At 48.0% G+C, this 20022-nt stretch overlaps 1 protein-coding gene across 2 annotated transcripts in view; it reads left to right on the forward strand.

Annotated features, from left to right (window-relative positions):
* The window catches only part of GINM1 (glycosylated integral membrane protein 1), an 81155-nt gene that overhangs the window by 7896 nt on the left and 53237 nt on the right, over positions 1-20022 (forward strand). The window lies entirely within an intron of this gene.

Raw genomic sequence — 20022 nt, forward strand, 5'->3', positions numbered from 1 at the left:
TGGGTCTAGTGTATAGGCCGTGAAGGTTTGAGTAACCGCGGTTCACAGTGAGGCACAAGTAGCTGACGTTTCGCGTTTACGCTTTGCCATGTAGCTAATGATGTGGCCCCGTATTACTACTTTCGAGGTCTCCCACAGTAGACCAGGATTGTCCCAGTGTTCCAGGTTATCGTCGACAAAGTCCGACCATTTAGACTTAAGAAAAGATCGGAAATCCGCTGAAGAGGCCAGGAATGTGGGAAATCGCCATATGTTATCACGGTAAGGGTCTGAGGGAAATGTAAGTGTCACAGTGAGAGGAGCGTGGTCAGAAATTGTAATATGTAGTCGAGCGCTGTGGAGTCGGGACATTAATATATCAGATAAAAGAAAATAGTCTATGCGCGACAAGGAGCCATGTGCTGCCGAAACATGCGTATAGGAGCGGTCAGTCGGGTTTAAAAGACGCCAGGGGTCTGAAAGGTGTAATGCGGTTAATAAAGATGGTAGTACCTGCCATGAGCTAGAGGCCGGTCTAGCTGGTGGGGGAGCTTTGTCAATTTGGGGATCTAACATTGTGTTGAGGTCTCCCCCCATAATTAAAGGATAATTTTCTCTTTGGTGTAATAGTGAAGTTAATTGATGGAAAAAAGATGAGGAGTCAGTGTTTGGAGCGTAGACATTAACCAAAGTGAAACGAGAGTGTAAAATTTCAACATCGAGAACGATAAATCTACCATGTCTATCCACAATCTGATTTAAAATAGTAAATTGTAAACCCCGCTTGAACAGAATGGCGACACCCCTAGATTTAGTGCGGAATGGGGCTGCAATGCATAAATCTAGCCAAGGGGCATGAAGAGCAGCCTCACTTCCTATACGCCAGTGAGTCTCCTGCAAAAACATCATATCGGGGTGTAGCCTCTTAAGATGAGTAATCACCCGTTTACGTTTTATAGGCGAGTTTAGACCCCCAACGTTCCACGAGACCAAGTTTAACCGAACTGGGCTACGAGATGAGGTTGGGTTCACCGCTGATGCCAGTGTGCTATCTCTCAATGCCATTTAGAAAATTGTTGGGCCGTAAACCCGCGGATGAGCGCCAGACACATAAAACAAATATCAATATGTAATTTAGAGAGAAAAAAAAGAGAGAAAAAAAAAACAAAACAGTAAAATGGTACAATAATAAGAATACATAGTGCTTTGCCTCACAAAACTCCAATTTTCAAATTTCCTTCCAAAAAATAAAAGAGGCAGGTGTCGCCTGGGATAGGCGGCACGTAGCCAGAAAAAAAGAAAAAAACAACCAAGAAAGTAAATGTAATAACATTTGAGTACCCGAAGAAATAGGGGTATCGTGGATGTAACTAAATATAACAATGTAACCCAATTCTATTACTGAGAATACATGGACCTAAATTAAACTGAGCTATATGGAGTATATCCTTCCCACTCCACAATTGAATCAGTAGGAAGTACTCACTCCAGAATTAATTTAGCTTACAGGTCAAAGATGAATAAAACAATATTATACGAGTACAAATCCGACAAAAACAATTGAGTCTGATCCAAGTGCCACAATTTTATCAATTTGTGAATCAAAACCCGGTTAGGGGGTTTCGGCAATAATCAAGGTGATGGGGGTGACCGAGAAGGGGAATGAGATGGGAGAAGATGGCGTTTCGCCTGTGCAGGGTCATCAAAGAATAATGGATTGCCATCTTCAAATACTCTCAGTTTTGCCGGGTATAACAGGGCAAATCTACGATTGTGAGAGTGTAAGTAATTACAGACCTCAGAAAAAGCTTTTCGATTTTGGGCCACCAATACAGAAAAATCCTGAAATATCAATATTTTGTGGGAGTGTACCATTAGAGAGTTAGACTTACGGTAAGCAGTTAAGATTTATTCCTTAGCCCGATAATCTAAAAATTTTGCTATAACCGGACGGGATCTGTTATTATCTCCTTGCCGTTCTGGGCCTAGGCGATGAGCTCTCTCAATTTGGGGGGTACCCAATGTATCTGCTATGTCTAAGGCTAGAGGTAAATCCTTGGCAAGTAAGTCAAGAAGCTGTGGACCCTTGTAAGACTCCGGGATACCGATAAACCGCAGATTATTTCTACGGTGACGATTTTCTCCTTTAGAGATTGAATAATGGAGGAGTGAGAAGATGTATCATCTTGAATTATTTGAACTCTGTCCTCAGTATCGCTAACTCTCGTCTCCAATGTTGTTAAGCGAGCAGCAAGTGCATCAATTCTAGTTAGAGCCGCCTCTATTTTCATTTCTGTGCTCTCTAATCTTTTGTCAAACTGGGGCATTAGTACTTTGGAGATGGCCTCAGCCATTTCGAGCACGGGTAAAGATGAAACGAGAATGGTACCGGAGTCTGCGGGGTCAGGAGGGCCCACAACATCCTGAGGCTCGAGAGGGGATGGGGAGGGAGTATTCTTATTTGAAGACTTATTTGACTTTCCCGTGATAGCTGTGTGAGATATGTCTGAGGATGATGAGGCTTTGGGGAAATATCTATCCATGCCCTGTTGGCCAGTTGGCTGGTACAGAGAGGATACCAAGTTAGGCTATGAGGTCACCAACTATAGACTAGATTTTATTTTCTTTTTATTAATTTTATTTTATTTTTTTTAGAAAAACTGTGTCACGTGCAGATTATGCGGATTACAATTTAAGAATGTTACGATACCCCTAACAGAAACAACATAGCATTACATTTTAATCAATCCACCAGCAATAAAGATAAAAGTAAATTCGGGTTACCCCTAGATGTTATTATTGGAGAACAACTCAGCAAGTAAACCTGAGATATAAACCGAATTTATCCTAAATCTCCACTAGGTGGGAGTGTCGTATAAGAAATAACACAAATTATGCTATAAATATAAACTCTTACAAATTATTAAATGCTCCCGATAAATGTTGAAGTTATTTTAGCCTACTTTAAACAGATAGAGTATTTTCTGAAACGAGGGATATTAGAGAAATTCCAGTATCATTAGAAGGTTAGATCAAAACAGATAACAAAAGGTATAATGGGCAAAAGACTATGGGAGGATAAAGGGTGTAGGAGGGTAAGGGGTAACACACAAGGAGGGTAAGGGACCAAGTAGGGGAAAGAGAAAGGAGTATTAGTGCAGAGGGAGGTAAATAGAATATTGTGATACCAGTGAGAGTGTCTGCTGAGATTAAGCAGCAGGGTTCTTCAGGAATAGTGAAAATCAGCAAACTTTTAGTCCCTGACATCCGATGGTACCAGTCCTCGTCTGGCCAACCTCAGCCACAATCCCCCCGGTCCGTCCGGCAGGAGACAGCACAGGACAAAAGATAAAGGAGGCAGTAGGGAGATCTCCGGGCAGCCGTCAACAGGATTCAGGGCTCCATGAACTCATCGCAGGGAAGGAACCAGATGAATCATCAGGAACAGACTGTGCAGCCCTTCAGTCAGCGTCAGAGCCCCACCAGCAAAACGGGAGCAGCAGGATCACCGGCAATTAGCACGCTGGCACTCAATTTTCTGTGGTGCTATAGGCAGCCTGCGCGTCTCTTCAGCAGATCAGAGCCCAAGCTGAGGGCGCCCGCCTCAGATCTCCAGACGGAGTGCCTGCCCTCGGTCACACATGCAGAGCCGCCCGCAGCAGGATCAAATGGAAAGACGTAGAGCGCGGATGGAGCCAGCAGCGTCCAGGATCCGACTCAGGCTCCCCACAGCCAGGTCGGGGAGATATCAGCGACAGCGCGCCCACCCGGAAAACATGCGCCACGGGGTCCCGCCGACACTACAAGGGCTACGCAGACCGGAGGCAGGACAGCCGAGTTAGGTGATTCAGTGAGGGATACAAGTAACAACTCTTCCCAGTCACACTCCGGAGTCAGTGGCAATCCGGGTCTCCACTGAGGCAGAAGTCTCCAGCGCACTGCCGCACCACGAGGCCCCGTCAGTGCCGATGTCATCCAGCACCACCACACCTTACGAGGTTGTTTGTCTGGGTCTGCTAGCAAACAATAGGCGGATGATCTCTCCGGAACAGGTTTGGGAGTTGAGAGCAGAAAGAGCTGTCAGCCATCAGAGTATTTTTCGCGCCCAACAGTCTGTCGGCGGTCATTCAGGCCATCAAACTTTATGGCCAGGCTTCCGGGGAAAAAAAGAGAACGCTCCTGGTCGATAGAGGTATCGTTAGAATCCTTGAGCAAAGGGGAATGTTATAATGACCTTAGTAGGTCCATATATTTAAGAGTTGTGCAGGATGGCTCAAGATTTGATACGCAGTGTTAGGAGCAGAGTTAAAAAGCGGCCATACTGGATGCCCCGCCCACCGGAAGTCCTCCCATATCGAAATATTACAGAATGACGATATAAGGATTATTTCTACTTCAGGGTCCATAGGGGTCCACAGGGTGACCTTGGGGTATAGCTGGATCCTCGGGCACCACGGAGTTAAAGCTTTCAGCTGCTCCCAGGATGCACTTGGGTCCAACCTCCCCTATATCCCGCCCCGAGCCACAGGCACCTCAGTTTTAGATGGTGCCCAGCCGGAGTCGGGTCACCCTGCGGGGTGGGCTGCAGGAGCAGCCCCCTAAAGCTTTTAATTTTTTATTTAACTTAGTTACATTTTATTTTTTTTTTCTACAGTTTTTCCCCAGAGCGGCAGCGCTGGGCTGTCTGTACAGACGCCCACGCTGCCGCTCCTTCTCCCTGCTGGCGCCGCGACGCCAGCACTGAACTGGGGATCGCAGCGGGGGAAGCCAGAGTCTGTACTAGCCGGACTCTGGTTTCCCCCGGGACTGCTGCCGGAAGACGCCGGGGAGATCAGGTAAGCCGCGCACCGCTGATTAGCGGCGGTGCGCGGGTTCCTTTCAAATGCAGTTCCATGCCCCCGGTCTAGGGGACAGACCGGGGGTGCTAGCGGTGGCGGCGGGCCCCCTCTCCAGCGGAGGCATACCCCGCCAGACCACTAGACCACCAGGGTTAATATCGCGGCAAGCGGGATGCCGGCAACCCGGGGGTTAATATGCTAGCCAGGGGAGGAAGCCTTCCCTGTCTAGCGGCTCCTCCCCTCAGCTCAGCACGCCTTTCAGCACGGAGTCTGGCGTCGCTGAGCTGCAGCTACTCGGCCACTCCTCCTCTGAGGTCTCCAGCAGCCATTTTCTCTGTGGCAGCGCAGATACTCTCAGGGAGCACGCGGACCGGTCCCCCTGTGTACCTCTCCCCCGACAAGGACAGTGTACACAGCGCTATAGCCCTCCCAGACACTGAATCTGGGAGGTTGATTGTAGTGGAAAGGTGCAGTGAGTATATCTTCCTGCATGGTATGTGACTTTTGCTAGTGCTGCCTGTCTGTGTCTTTTTTTCTACTTACTGTCAGCCGGTACCTATCCCTTTCCTTCTCCTACAAGCCCTACAGGTGTGCGGGGGAAGGGTGTTTCTACTGACCTCACCTATATAGATCACGTATTTGTGAGGTCCGTCACATAGAGTTGTGTGCTACACGGTGCCATATTGTGGGCTGTTGTCCAGCACACGGGTGAGTGCGCACGTTTTCTTCCAACGTCTTGTCCGAGGAGGAGATTGAGCACTCCAGGGCTCCGGTATTGTTCTCCTGCAGGCGCTGTTCTGCAGGAGTGGATAGGGAGGATTTGTCACGGTGCCAGGCGCTCCCTGGTATGTCTAAACCTCCCATGTCGCAGGAGCCACCATGGGCGATGTTTTCCCAGGTGCTGGTGTCCATCGCGGACCGTCTGTCGGTCCCGACTGCCGCCCCTACTAGGGCGCTGCCTCAGCCTGCCATCCCCCATTCCCCGGGTGTCCCACAATTATTGCAGACTCCCCCGGGGTCTCAGCCTGTTGGTCCCTATGCGGGGTTGCCAATGTATATTCAGTCCACCCCTGTGGCACAGCAGGCTGTGGTGCCGTTTCAGGCTCCTGTGGCAGCTCCTCCACCCTGGGTGGATGCGCTTTCCCACACTGTCCAAGATTTGGCGGCAACATCTTCGGCTTTTCAGTCGATGTTGCGCAGTGACGTGCCCTCCAGGGCGTCTAAACGCTCAGTCATGGCGCAGGCTGCGCATCTTCCAGATTCTGAGGGGTCCTCGGATGATGGTGAGGTGCAGGATGACTCAGCCTCAGATGCCTCAGTCCAGGAGGTAGACACTAAGTCTTCCATCAATGTGCGGGCTCTGGTTAAGGCGGTGCGGGCCATTCTTCTGATTGAGGATGAGGCACCCACTCCCAAGTCGAGGTATCCTAGTTTTAAAAAAGCTAAGGTTACTTCTGCAGCGTTCCCCTTGTCTGATCAGTTGACTGATCACATGGCGGTGGCCTGGCAGACGCCCAGTAAGCGTTTCCTGCCACAGAAATGCTTGGCGTCCAATTATCCATTCCCGGAGGCGCATTGTAAGAAATGGGAAACTCCGCCTGCAGTCGATTCCCATGTAACACGCCTCATCAGGAGTGTTACTTTGCCATTGCCGTCTATATCCTCGCTGAAGGATCCTACGGACAGGAAGGTGGAGACTTGTTTAAAGTGTATTTATTCTCTCTCAGGGGCTGTAGCCCGGCCGTCCATGGCCATCTCCTGGGTGGCCAAGGCCATTGAGGGGTGGGCCAACGCCTTGGAGGACACGTTTACGGATGAATCTCCGGACGTCCAGAGGGCGTTGTTAGGACAGATGAGAGATGTCGCCTCCTACATTGGAGAAGCATCTTTGGATGCTAGCCTGTTGACCTCTAGGGTTTCGGCGGCAGCAGTGTCTGCTCGTAGATCCTTGTGGTTGCGGTCTTGGAGAGCAGACGCGGATTCAAAGAAAGGCTTGGAGGCCTTACCTTTTAATGGAGAATTACCATTTGGTCCGGACCTTTACAAAATAGTAGATACCCTGGCGAAATCCAAGTCAGCCTTCCTCCCTTCAGCTACTACACCTGCTATGGTCCGGAGCTCGGCCTTTTGTTCCTTTCGGGTTCAGGGCAAGGCAAAGGGTCAGTCCTTCCCGAGGCAGTCCGCACCCAAGACCACCTCAAAGCCAAAGAAGCAAGCCTGGAGTGCTAGGCGCCCTTCTTCCAAGCCAGAAGATAAGCCTTCTGCGTGATGGGACGGGCCTCCCTCTGGGGGACCCCAGAGTGGGAGGCCGACTTCTTCAATTCGCCCAGTGCTGGCACAATACCACCACGGATGCCTGGGTGCGAGAAGTGGTCTCCCAGGGGTACGCCCTGTCTTTTCGGCACAGGCCGCCTTGCCAGTTTTTTTGCACAAGTCCTTCTCAGGACAAAACCAAGGCCTTGCAGGTTCAGGAAGCCATAGAGGCCTTGCTGACGGCGGGGGTCATTATACCCGTACCACAGTCTCAACATGGGATGGGGTATTACTCTACGCTGTTTCTGGTGCAGAAACCCAATGGCTCTCATCGCCCCATCCTCAATTTGAAGTCCCTGAACAGGTTTCTCAGGGTTCCCAAATTCAGGATGGAAACTTTGCGTTCCATCATTCTGGCGATGGAACCGGGGGATTATATGGTCTCCCTGGATATCCAGGACGCCTACCTCCATGTGCCTATAGCAACATCGCACCAACGGTTTCTGCGGTTTGCTATTCTCCACAACCACTACCAATTCAGGGCTCTACCCTTTGGTCTCTCCACGGCACCAAGGGTATTTACCAAGGTGAAGGCGGTCATGGCGGCTCACCTTCAGAGCCAGGGGATACGGTTGCTACAGTATCTAGACGACCTCCTCTTGCTGGCAAGCTCCCCGAAGGTACTGATCCAGCATCTCCACCTGACGGTCGCTTGTCTACAGGCGCACGGCTGGTTGATCAACTGGAAGAAGTCCTCCCTCATCCCATCACAGCGGATGGTTCATTTGGGGGCCCTGCTGGACTCTCGTCAGCAACGGATTTTTCTGACTCCAGAGAAGGTCTCCTCCTTACAGCTGCGGATTCACAGTTGTCTGAGCAGTGGCAGAGTGTCGGTGCACTCACCAATGAGAGTTTTGGGGTCCATGGTGTCGGCATTCGACATGGTGAAGTTTGCCCAGTTCCATTCCAGGCCCCTGCAGGGGCTGATTCTTTCGGAATGGAACGGATTGCCACACAGGATCCGCTCTCAGATGCTGGTGTTGTCCTCGGAGGTGCGTCTGTCCCTAGCCTGGTGGCTGCAGACAGCTCATCTCATAGAGGGGCGCCCCTTTTGGATCCCGGAATGGGTTCTGCTCACGACAGATGCCAGTCTCCAGGGTTGGGGGGCGGTGACAGGCTCCTTGTCACTTCAGGGTCGTTGGTCGGCGGAGGAAGCGATTCTTCCCATCAACATCCTGGAACTGAGGGCAGTATACAGAGCCCTGCAGTCGTCCGGCACCGCTCTTCACGGAAGGGCCGTTCAGGTGCAGTCAGACAATGCCACCACGGTGGCGTACATCAATCACCAGGGAGGGACTCGCAGTCGAGCTGCGATGTCGGAGGTGTCCCGCGTCCTGGCTTGGGTGGAGCGCTATCTTCCAGCTCTCTCGGCAGTTTTCATCCCAGGAGTCCTCAATTGGGAGGCAGACTTCCTCAGCCGTTACGACGTGCATCCCGGGGAATGGTTGCTTCATCCAGAGGTATTCCAACTACTCGTGGACAAGTGGGGGCTGCCAGAACTGGACCTGATGGCGTCCCGTCACAATCACAAGCTGCCCGTGTACGGGTCAAGGACAAGGGATGCAGGCGCAAGTCTGATAGACGCGCTGTCGGTGAGATGGCTGTTTCAACTGGCTTACTTGTTCCCTCCGATATCTCTGCTGCCTCGGGTCCTGCGCAAGTTCAAACAGGTCGGAGGCACACTGATCCTGGTGGCCCCAGCGTGGCCCAGAAGGCCGTGGTACTCCGATCTGCGGAGCTTGTCCATCGACGCTCCGTTCCTCCTACCTCAACGGCGGGACCTGTTGTCTCAGGGGCCCTGTCTTCACCCGGATCTGGGTCGACTATCTTTGACGGCGTGGCTCTTGAGACAGCCGTCCTGAGGTTTCGGGACTTTTCTAGCTCCGTTATTACCACCATGCTGAGGGCGCGCAAGCCTGCTTCTGCGAGGATCTATCACAGAGTGTGGCACACTTACTTTCAGTGGTGCGAGGCCAGAAAGTATGATCCCCAGGTGTTCCGGGTTTCGCGTATTTTTGCTTTCCTTCAGTCGGGTTTGGATTTAGGATTACGTCTTTCCTCACTGAAGGTACACGTGTCTGCTCTGTCGGTGTGGTTCCAGCACAGGATCGCTGCTATGCCGGACGTACACACCTTTTTCCAGGGAGTTTTAAGAATCCAGCCTCCCTTTGTGCCACCTGTGGCCCCGTGGGATTTGGCGGTGGTTCTTCGGGCCTTACAGGGTCCGCCTTTTGAGCCCTTGGAGTCAGTGGAGCTCAAGTGGCTAACTTTTAAAACTGTTTTCCTCTTGGCAATTGCTTCTGCCAGGAGGGTTTCAGATTTGGGGGCGCTTTCTTGTCGTCCCCCTTTTCTGATTTTTCATCAGGACAGAGCGGTACTTCGCACTCGTCCTGAGTTCCTGCCTAAGGTGGTTTCCAGGTTCCACATTAATCAGGAAATTGTTGTACCAGCCTTTCAGTCGCCTGATCTTTCGGCTGGGGAGACTTCCTTAGACGTTGTCCGTGCACTCCAGGTTTATGTGGACCGGACTAGTTCTTTGAGGAAGTCGGATTCTTTGTTTATCCTCTTTGGTTTTCACAAGAGGGGTTGGCCTGCCAACAAACAGACTCTAGCCCGTTGGCTTCGTTCTGTTATTATTGAGGCTTATATGCAGGAGGGTTTACCTGTCCCAGCCTCTGTTAAGGCTCATTCCACTCGGTCTGTGGGTCCCTCTTGGGCTGCTAGACGTGGCGCCTCTGCTGTTCAGCTCTGTAAGGCGGCCACCTGGTCTTCCATTCAGACATTTTTGAGGTTCTATGCGTTTGACACCTTTGCCTCTCAGGATGCATCCTTTGGGCGCCGGGTTATTTATCAGCACAGGAGCGTCCCCGCCCTTAGTTGGACTGCTTTGGGACATCCCCAAGGTCACCCTGTGGACCCCTATGGACCCTGAAGTAGAAAACAAGAGATATGGTAAGAACTTACCTTGTTATCTCTGTTTCTACGAAGTCCATAGGGTCCACAGGGCACCCGCCCTGACGCCCCTGGCTTCATATGGGCTGTGTGACTGGTCACCGGTTTTCCGTCTCCCATTTCTGTGAGTATGGTTCTTGTGTGTTCCAGTCTTCCTTCTCTCTGTTTCGTCTCCTCCTCCGGCCTGGGCTGCTTACCAACTGATGTGCCTGTGGCTCGGGGCGGGGTATAGGGGAGGTTGGACCCAAGTGCATCCTGGGAGCAGCTGAAAGCTTTAACTCCGTGGTGCCCGAGGATCCAGGATCCAGCTATACCCCAAGGTCACCCTGTGGACCCTATGGACTTCGTAGAAACAGAGATAACAAAGCTAAGTTCTTACCATATCTCTTGTTTTTTAACATGACTGAAATAGCGAAAAATCTGCTTTTTGATGGTTCAATGTACATAAACTTTGTTTAAGGCACAAACGTGTATAAAATTACCTTCAGGCTGTGTGTCACGTCTGAAACTGGAGAAGAGGACGTGGTGGGCCTAAGTTGGGGAAAGAAACGGAGACGAGGGGCCTGGATGTACGTTCTCCTCATCCACAGGTCTTGAGTGTTGGCGAGACCTGGGCAAAGGTGCGGAGTCTAACCCACAGGATGGTGTTCGCCAGTGACCCCCCCAATTGGGATATGGGCTTAGCTGCACCCCGTGAGCAGGTCGCGGTCCTTTGACCAGGTACCCAAGCCCTGCAGGGATAGAGACACTACACCCGTGGCCCAGCGAGGATATGCCTGTTAGGCACAACACAGTCCCTTAAAATACTGTATAGAAAACACCTTGACACGAGGATCAAAAAGTCAATAAGGATTTCAAAGTGGGAAGCGACTCACGGTTACTTGGGACGTCACCAGAGATAGAAGGCACACGGGTAGAGGCGGTAAATGTTGTAGCACGGATGTCCACTGGAGACGTGAGGCACACAGGTGGGGATGGTAACACTGCTGCACGGGTATTCACCAGAGACGTATAGGCACACAGGTAAAGGTGGGTACACTGCTGCACGGGTATTCAACAGAGACGTAAAGGCACACAGGTAAAGGTGGTAACACTGCTGCACGGGTATTCACCAGAGATGTTTAGGCACACAGGTAAAGGTGGTAACACTGCTGCACGGGTATTCACCAGAGATGTTTAGGCACACAGGTAAAGGTGGTAACACTGCTGCTGTACGGATGAATAGGAACCTGGACCGGGAACTCACTAAGGCACGCTAGGAGACAACCATTGTTCAGGCAATTTCCCATAACCTGTGGAACAGTTTTATACCCAGGGGAACCCTTAGACAGGTGCACAGCATCAGCTGGAAACGAGCCTATCAGGAGGAAGGATCCAGTCACATGGGCCGACTGTCATGGCGGCGCCCATGTCCGGATTTGTGATGCCAGACACCAGCCCTCCAGGAAGCCACACCAAGCGGGGAGAATCCTCAGCTTCTCCCCCGCCGTCGCGCAGGCCGACCGACCACCCAGGATGAAAGGGGAAGCCGGCGGTGCGGTAAGCGGGCGCCGATCCCCGGCTGAGCCCTGACACTGTGTGTATAAGGTGTATATGAAACACAAATGAATTTCCTGTAAGTATACAAACTTTGATGCACAAAATTATTAAAAATATTGTATAAAATCACCTGCAGGCTGTGTATATAAGGTGTATATGAAACAAATACATTCTGTGTTTAGACTTGGGTCCCATCTCCTAGAAATCTCATCATGGTATGCAAATATCCCAAAATACCCCTGGTCCCAAACATTTTGGATATGGGAGGCTCAACCTGTAGTACCTACAGTATGTACACATTGTTTGCTTTGTAATATGTAGGAAATATGTATGTTCACTAATAAGAGTATAGATGTTGAAAACAAATGTTAGGTTTGTTTAAAAAGCCTACAACTTTGGATCTAATTCTGGGCCAGATGCAAGTCCAAAAGTGAACGCATCTCGTGATTGTCCACAGACTAACAGCAAACATGGTCTGCACATCTGTTGCACAAATAATCCGCAGCGGCAAGGAGCTCTGTGTAAGTTGGATCTCGAGTGGGCTTAGCCTTCCGTGAAATGGTAGTTTCTGGACAGCAACTAATTGGTTACCAAGTGGACACACAGTGCAGATGCGTCATGGGCTTGATGCCGACTCCTGTGCTTGTTTGAGGCATGTGTACAGAGATGGGTGGCCAAATGTAATAGGGTGTCAGTATTGGTAAATTGCGAGTTTTGTGCTAAGCTCGCAATTTTTCACAACTCTCCAATGTAATATGGTGTGAGTTCACTAAAACTGACACATTTTTCAGAGTTACTAAAAATCCCCATTCTCAAACTCGCATCCAGATGTTTTGACATTAAAAAACAAACAATCAACTCGCCCAATGTAATAGGATGTCTGTTTTAGACTCACAAAATAAAGATAACCAAAAGACCCCAAATAATAGACCTGCTTCAGGCTAGCGTGTATATCCTGAGCAGGTCATTTTAACACAGAAACATGCACATATCCATGAGATAAGTTTGTCTCTGTACTTATGGAGAAGGTTTTAAATTATTTAAAAAATGACATGCACCCCCCCCCCCCCCCCTCTAAAAGCATAACCAGCCCCAGGCTTTATAAAGCATGTCCTGGTTCTAGAAATACAGGAGCCAAAATGTGTAGGGGGCCCCTGTATATTAAGAACCAGCACAGGGCTTTGTTGAGCTGGTTCTGGAAAATCAGAGGACAAAACAAGTAGGGGCTCAAAAAAAGCAAACTCAAATCGTGTCTTTTTTTTATCACTAAAGCTTCATACACACACACACACACACACACACACACACACACACGATTTTGTTACCAACGATTTTCTGAACGATTATCTGTCAGATTTTAGTGTAATAAACGATTTTTTGGAACTACAAATGAGTTTTGCATATTCCCTTAATGAAAATCGTTGGTCAGTCTGACTGAACTACAAACGTGAACGCGCATGAACGAGAATCATTCATCGTTTTAACTCAGAAAGTTAACGATTTTTACAGCGATTGAACGATAAACGATATCGTTAACAATAATCATTCAAAAAATCGTTGTGTACGCACCTTAAGTAATGGCTTTTTTCTGGCCACTTTTCCATAAAGCCCAGCTCTATGGTGTGTACAGCTTATTGTGGTCACATGCACAGATACACCAGTCTCTGCTGTGGAAATCTGCAGCTCCTTCAGAGTTACCTTTGGTCTCTGTGCTGCCTCTCTGATTAATGCTCTCCTTGCCCGGTCTGTGAGTTTTGGTGGGCGGCCCTCTCTTGGCAGGTTTGTTGTGGTACCAAGTTCTTTCCATTTGATGGTGCTCTGGGGTATCCTCAAAGATTTGGATATTTTTTTATAACCCAATCCAGCATTGTACTTCTCAACAACTTTGTCCATGACTTGTTTGGAGAGCTCCTTGGTTTTCAGGTGTGATGCCTCTTGCTTAGTGGTGTTGCAGCCTTTGGGGGCCTCAGAAAAGGTGTGTTTATACTGACAGATCATGTGACACTTAGATTTCACACAGGTGGACTTCATTTCTCTAATTATGTGACTTCTGAAGGTAATTGGTTGCACCAGAACCTTTGAGGGGCTTCATAGCACAGAGGGTGATTACATATGCACATGCCAATTTTCAGAATTTTATTTATAAAGATTCTTTTTTATATATATTTTTCTCATTTCACTTCACCAAATTAGACTATTTTGTGCAGATCCATCACATAAAAAATAAATAAATTACAGGTTGTAATGTAACAAAAAAGGTAAAAAGCCAAGGGGGGTGAATACTTTTGCAAGGCGCTGTGTATATTTGTGTCTGTTAGGCTTATATCATGAAGTAACAGCACTCTCGTATCTCTTGTTACAATTGTTTTCAATTCAGCTCTGGAGCCTATAAACTGTGTTACCAGGTCATTGGCTCTCCATTAGATCTTTACTTCTAACTAATAAACTATTACTGCTATTTCTTTTACATTTGCATCTAATTTCTAGTCATAATGTAATAAAAAAAACCATACCATTTAAGAAAGAAAGATAAAAGAAAATTCAGAATTCAATTCAGGACTGAAGTTGTGGTTCCTTTGTCGAATAAATCTTAAAGTAAATGTTTATTTCTCAATAATGTGGTGGTGTTTTAATATGATAAGTCAATATGTAGTGCTTATAGGGTTCACAGGGGGGACTTAGGGTCAGGCACTCCCTTGGGAGGTGAGGCTTAGGCTAGCAGAAGGGGGGGTTAGCGTTAGGCACCCCCGGGGGGGACTTAGGGTTAGGTACCCCCCCCGGGGGACCTAGGTTTAGGCGGCAGGGAAGGGGGGGTTAGGTTTAGCCACTTAGAGGGGGGATTAGGGTTAGGCACCCCTATGGGAGGGTTAGGGGGTAGAAATAGGTTAGAATATACTTACCTTTTGACGATCTGGATTTCCTCCTCTGCCGGGATGCCACTGTCAGGATTCCAATGGGTCTGGCGGTAAATCATACCGATTCCCTCTAATACCCCTTGTACACCGATGCAAGGGCCTTAGAAAACCCCAGGTCGTGTGTCACTGTGAATGGTTCATCCTGGATTATGTGACCTGTGATTTTTTCGGTTCTGAGCCGATAAGGCTGCTGTAAGAAATGTTGTTCCCGGGTTATCCTACCCAGGTTATGATCAAAGAACCTCATTGGTGGAACAATTGCTGAAATGTCCACCTTAATGACTTCAACTTGATGAGCCTGTTCTGCAGGACAGACATAGGTCCAGTGTGAATGGCGACAACACAGGATTTACCCAGGACCAAAGTGTGATGTGAGTAGATGCAACTTTGGTCAATATACCGAAAGTCAGGATGCTGGCGCTTAGAATGCCAGCTCTGGAACCCATTGGTAAGAACTGGGGTTAGGGGGAGGATTAGGGTTCGGCACTAGGGGAATGGTTAAGTTTTAGGCACCGGGCAGGGAGAGGGGGGATGGTTAGGATACTGACCGGCAAGTGTCGCTATCCTAACCCTGTCTGGATGCCGGCATAGGAATTCTGACAGCTGGGATCCTGAATGCCGGCATCCCGTACTCAACCCCATTGGTTGATCCTGTGTATATTATACTGCCTCTGACCCAGGGTTTGTGTGGGAAAGGGGTATAATAAAGCATTATTTACCTGCTCCATGCTTTTCCCTCTTTGATATGTCACCTCCTGAGAACCCCTATATGTCCAGAAACAGAGAGCCTGCTGATAAGCTTGGGCCACTTAGCGCAATAACTATTTTGTCTGCTCAGTTTGTGTCTTTAGCTTACAGCCCATGTGTGGAGTCAACATTCAAAATGTGGACACCAGGATTTTGACATGGATGGAATGTTAACATTCACAATGTCGACCATGTGGTTTTCTATAGACCTCCTTAACCGTAAACCTAACCCTGACTGCAGCCTAACCCTAAAATCGTGTTTTGACATTTGTAATGTCAACATTCTTTCAATGTCGACATTCAGGTCCTGTTGACATGATGAACAAAACCTGTGGCTGATTCAAAGGTCCCTGCCAGTTTTTCAGCAGGCAACAAATGAATGGCACTCTGTACTGGATGATATCACTTGCCATATTGAGGTTATTAAGTATGCCATTGGGTTACAGCATGATAATAGGTAAACATTGCAGGACAGGATTAGTACTGTGAAGACAACAGTTGGGGAGGTAGAAGACTAAGGGCTTTCTTTACGAAAAGACGCTTCCCGACGGGTTGCAGGTGAAAATTTAAAATGGCACCTGCAGTCAGAGTAAACCTCGGTTTGCTTTACTGTAACTGCGGGTGCCGCTTTAAATTTTCACCTGCAACCCACCGGGAAGCAATGGCTTACAAAAGCTGCTGCTTCGTAAATAAAGCCCTAAGTCCTCTCTGGCCTGCAGACAGTTTACCAGGGAATTGCTGCATATATATTTATTATTATTTATTACCAGTTATTTATATAGCGCACACATATTCCGCAGCGCTTTTACAGAGAATATTTGGCCATTTACATCAGTCCCTGCCCCAGTGGAGCTTACAATCTATATTCCCTATCACATGCTCACACACTTACACACTAGGGTTAATTTATGTTGGGAGCCAATTAACCTACCAGTATATTTTTGGAGTGTGGGAGGAAACCGGAGTACATGGAGAAAACCCACGCAAGCACAGGGAGAATATACAAACTCCACACAGGTAGATGTACAATTATTTACTTGAGAACAGGTGGAGAGGGAATAATATAAGAAAAATTAGGTATTAGAGAAAATGGGTGAGAAGAAGTTTTGTGGAAGACTAATCGATTAAACTTTTTATCAAGGATTCCTTTTCACCTGGCTTCTCATTTGAAGGTGCACATCAGATGCCTGCAGTGCTACTTTCTACATGTGTACTGAACTGCTTAATTATGAAGAGATTTTGGGGGAGATGTACTAAGCTCTGAAAAGTGATAAACGACAGCCACTCAGCTCCTAACTGTCATGTTACAGGATGTGCTTGAAAATGACAGTTGGGAGCTGATTGGATAGGTCGTTTATCACTCTCCAATTTATCACTTTTCAGAGCTTAGTACATCTGGCCCAAGACAAGGACAGGAGAAGGATGATATTTTAAGAAATATGCAGGTGCTAAATAAGAAAAATTGTAATTAATAATAAATAAAATATACCCCTATCTAAAACTGGAAGTGCAGGAAGAGGCCTGATGTTGGAAGCCATTGGACATTCAGTTTGCAGTACACTAGTTCCAGATTGTAACTAATGCTATTACCCACTTCTAAAAATTGTGGGGAGCAGTGTCCCAATAGATGAATACCAATGAACGGTATGCGTTCGGCATCCCGGCGGTCTGGAAGCCCAGCGCCGTGATCCCTACCACATCTGGGATATCGAAGGCAAGTATCTGGGTGTTGGGGGGGTTAGGTTTAGGGTGCATGCTTAGGCACTAAGGGGGGAGGCTTAGGTACCGGGGAGGTTAGGTTCAGGCACTAGGGGGGAGGGGTTAGCATACTGACCAACAAATGTCTGTTAACCCTTTCAAGATGCCGGCGTCTGGGTTTCTATTGGCCGGGATCCCGAGCGCCACCATCTCATACCGATTCCCCAATAAACAGACTGGCAAACAAGCTTATCTTGCAGCCACTAATACTATTGGCATGATACTATAATTGATGTTGCCAGGAAATATGATTTTAATGACTGTGTTAAGGATAAGCATGGTGAGAGTTGGGTTCCTTGGGTTAATCTTTTATATTTACTTTGTGTATGTGTTGCTAAATATGTGGTCATGTTACTGTTCCTGTGCACTACAATGGTTCAGTATATGAATAGCAACACTTGTTGGAAACCACCATACTTTGTCTGCAAACCGATTGTGTTTTATCTACTTAATAACCATATCAAATTGCTACAAGACTCATATATTTGGCATGGAATATGATATTGATTAGAGATAAGATTAAGTCACTGGTATTTGATGTTAAAGTTTATTAACCATTCTGCCTAAATTGGTAATTATTATTAATATTCATCAGGGATATCTAGTCACAGTCCTGTAACCACCTACAAGCAGATTTACTTCACAAATGTTTTGGGGTGAGGCTATATATTATTTTTATCCTTTATTTATAAATATGGCACCACAAGGGTTCTGCAGCACCTAGCAAAGAACATAAACAGTTGAGCAGAACAAGAACAGTGACTTAAACTAGGTACACACCAGAGTGACGGGAATTTGTTCCGACATCGGAACGAATGTCCGTCAACATTGATTGTGCGTCCACACTAGACGACTTTAATGAACGACGTAAAGATCACCGTTAAGTCATTCATTAACAATGCACCGGCTGCTAGCGATATCGCTAAGTTTGATGTGCAGCACATCAAACCAGGAGACCGTCGCTAGCATCTGGGAGCGCGCAATCATGCGTACACACTGAGCGATGTAGGTAGTATGTCATTATGAGTTGACATATCGGCCCGACATCGCTCCAGTGTGTATGTGTACCCAGCTTTACAGTACAGCACAATGCAGGACAAGTATATGGTATATAAACATTGCTGTGGTCCTAACAATCAAATAAGTAGCAGGGTGGCAGAAGTCAAGGGTTAGGTGTCGTCGTAAGAATGGAGTAGATAGTAGTATAAGTAAGGGAAGGAAAAGCACATGAGGGAAGAGGGCCCTGCTCGCGAGAGCTTACATTCTAAGGGAATTTGTCCATGTGTGCGTCTGATCCTTTTGTTTTTTGTAATGCTGGTCATACACTGTCAGATTAAACTCACCATCAGGCAGACATACCAATTATCTGACATTGCCATACACTGTTAGATAATTGTTCTGTATGGTGGTGAGTAAATCTGAGCACAAATTATTGCATCTGTTTTGGCATGCTGAAAGCTTTTTCATGGCTGACACTCTGATATTTGGTACTCGACTGCGGCCATACATTGTTCAATTATCGCCCCGATCAGCCGATAACTTCTGTAGACCACCAAAAATGCACCTTCAATGTCCCTCAGACCTCCACACATGCCCCTACAATTGCCATCAGACTTCACTATATGCCGTTCCCTTGATCTCCGTTCACAGAGTGCCAGACACACACGAGTGCCCCCCATTTCATAGTGTGCCACTCACAACACTAGTGCCCCCAATTAATAACAGTATTATATGAGGAGTAAATTCTAATGAAACGAAATACAGCCACTCAACACTGTGTATAACACCACGGCGGTCACACTCTTCTTCCCGTCAGCAGTGCTGCAGCTCCCGAGGAGCCCACTCTCCTCCCCCCTGCCAGCAGATTGCAGCTTTCCGGAGGCCACTTTCTTCCCTCTTGGCAGTGCTGCAGCTGGAGTCACACTGTGGACTAGGGATGGACATTGGTTTCCGATAGTTTCACATCATCAATGTTTTTTTCTTTTGGTGGTAGTGTTTAATTAGGAGAATATTTGGAAATATGCTCGTTGTGCTTTTTTGACAGATTTTTTAAAACTTTACACGGCATGAGATATTTAAATAACATGTTGTATTTTTCTTAGACTACATACAGTACATACTCTCCGTACTGTGGACCTGATTCAGACCCGGTCGCAAGAGCTGAGCGCTCGCAACCGGGTCGATGATGGCCCAGAGTGCATTCGCACGACGGAGCCGGCTCCGTCGTGCAAGACCCGGATAGTGACGGGTAATCCGCCGCTCTGGGTCTCGCACCAAAGGGGGCGTGCTGTCGATGTTGAGTGACAGTACGCCCCCTTTGGTGGGCGGGGCGGGGGGGTGGCTGCCCAGACGGAGGCGTTCCCATGAGAACGTCTACCGTCTGGGGGCGGCCCCACTGACATCACAAGTGATGTCAGTGGGAGAGCTTTCGGCTCTGTTTGAACCGAAAGCTCTCTGGGGCTTGCGGCACGAGACACTACCACAAGGGTCTCGTCGCAAGCCCGATGGTCGCGATGGTCTTGAACATCGCGACCATCATCCTGGCCGCTCGCATTAGCTGTGGGTGGCAACCCACAGCAATGCGAGCGGCCAGGGGGCCGCTCCATTAAAAAAAAAAAAAAGACGCCCTGATTCCGAGCGAGCGCCTGTCAGAGCGTCCGGCTCTGAATCAGGGCCTGTATACCAAATTTTAACAAAATCTGAGCTGGTGAGGTAAAATTTTAATAAGAAGTGTGTTGATTTGACACGGAATGGGCCAGATTTTTTTATTTTTTTTTTCATCTAATTTTTTTTTTTTTTTAATGCGATGGTCAGTAACCTTCACATTGAATCTTTTGATGGCGGAAGTCCATTTTGGTGGGCTTCCAATGTACATTCCTACTCCGGACACCCAGTCTTAGCGACATCTACGCTTATGTGGGCAGAAGGGAGGAACCACATTAATTAAATGTGTCAGGCACACATGCCTCTTCGTGATGGGC

This window comes from Taudactylus pleione, unplaced genomic scaffold (assembly GCF_031769625.1).
Source record: "Taudactylus pleione unplaced genomic scaffold, aTauple2 ptg000006l, whole genome shotgun sequence".
Classification (NCBI taxonomy): Eukaryota; Metazoa; Chordata; class Amphibia; order Anura; family Myobatrachidae; genus Taudactylus; species Taudactylus pleione.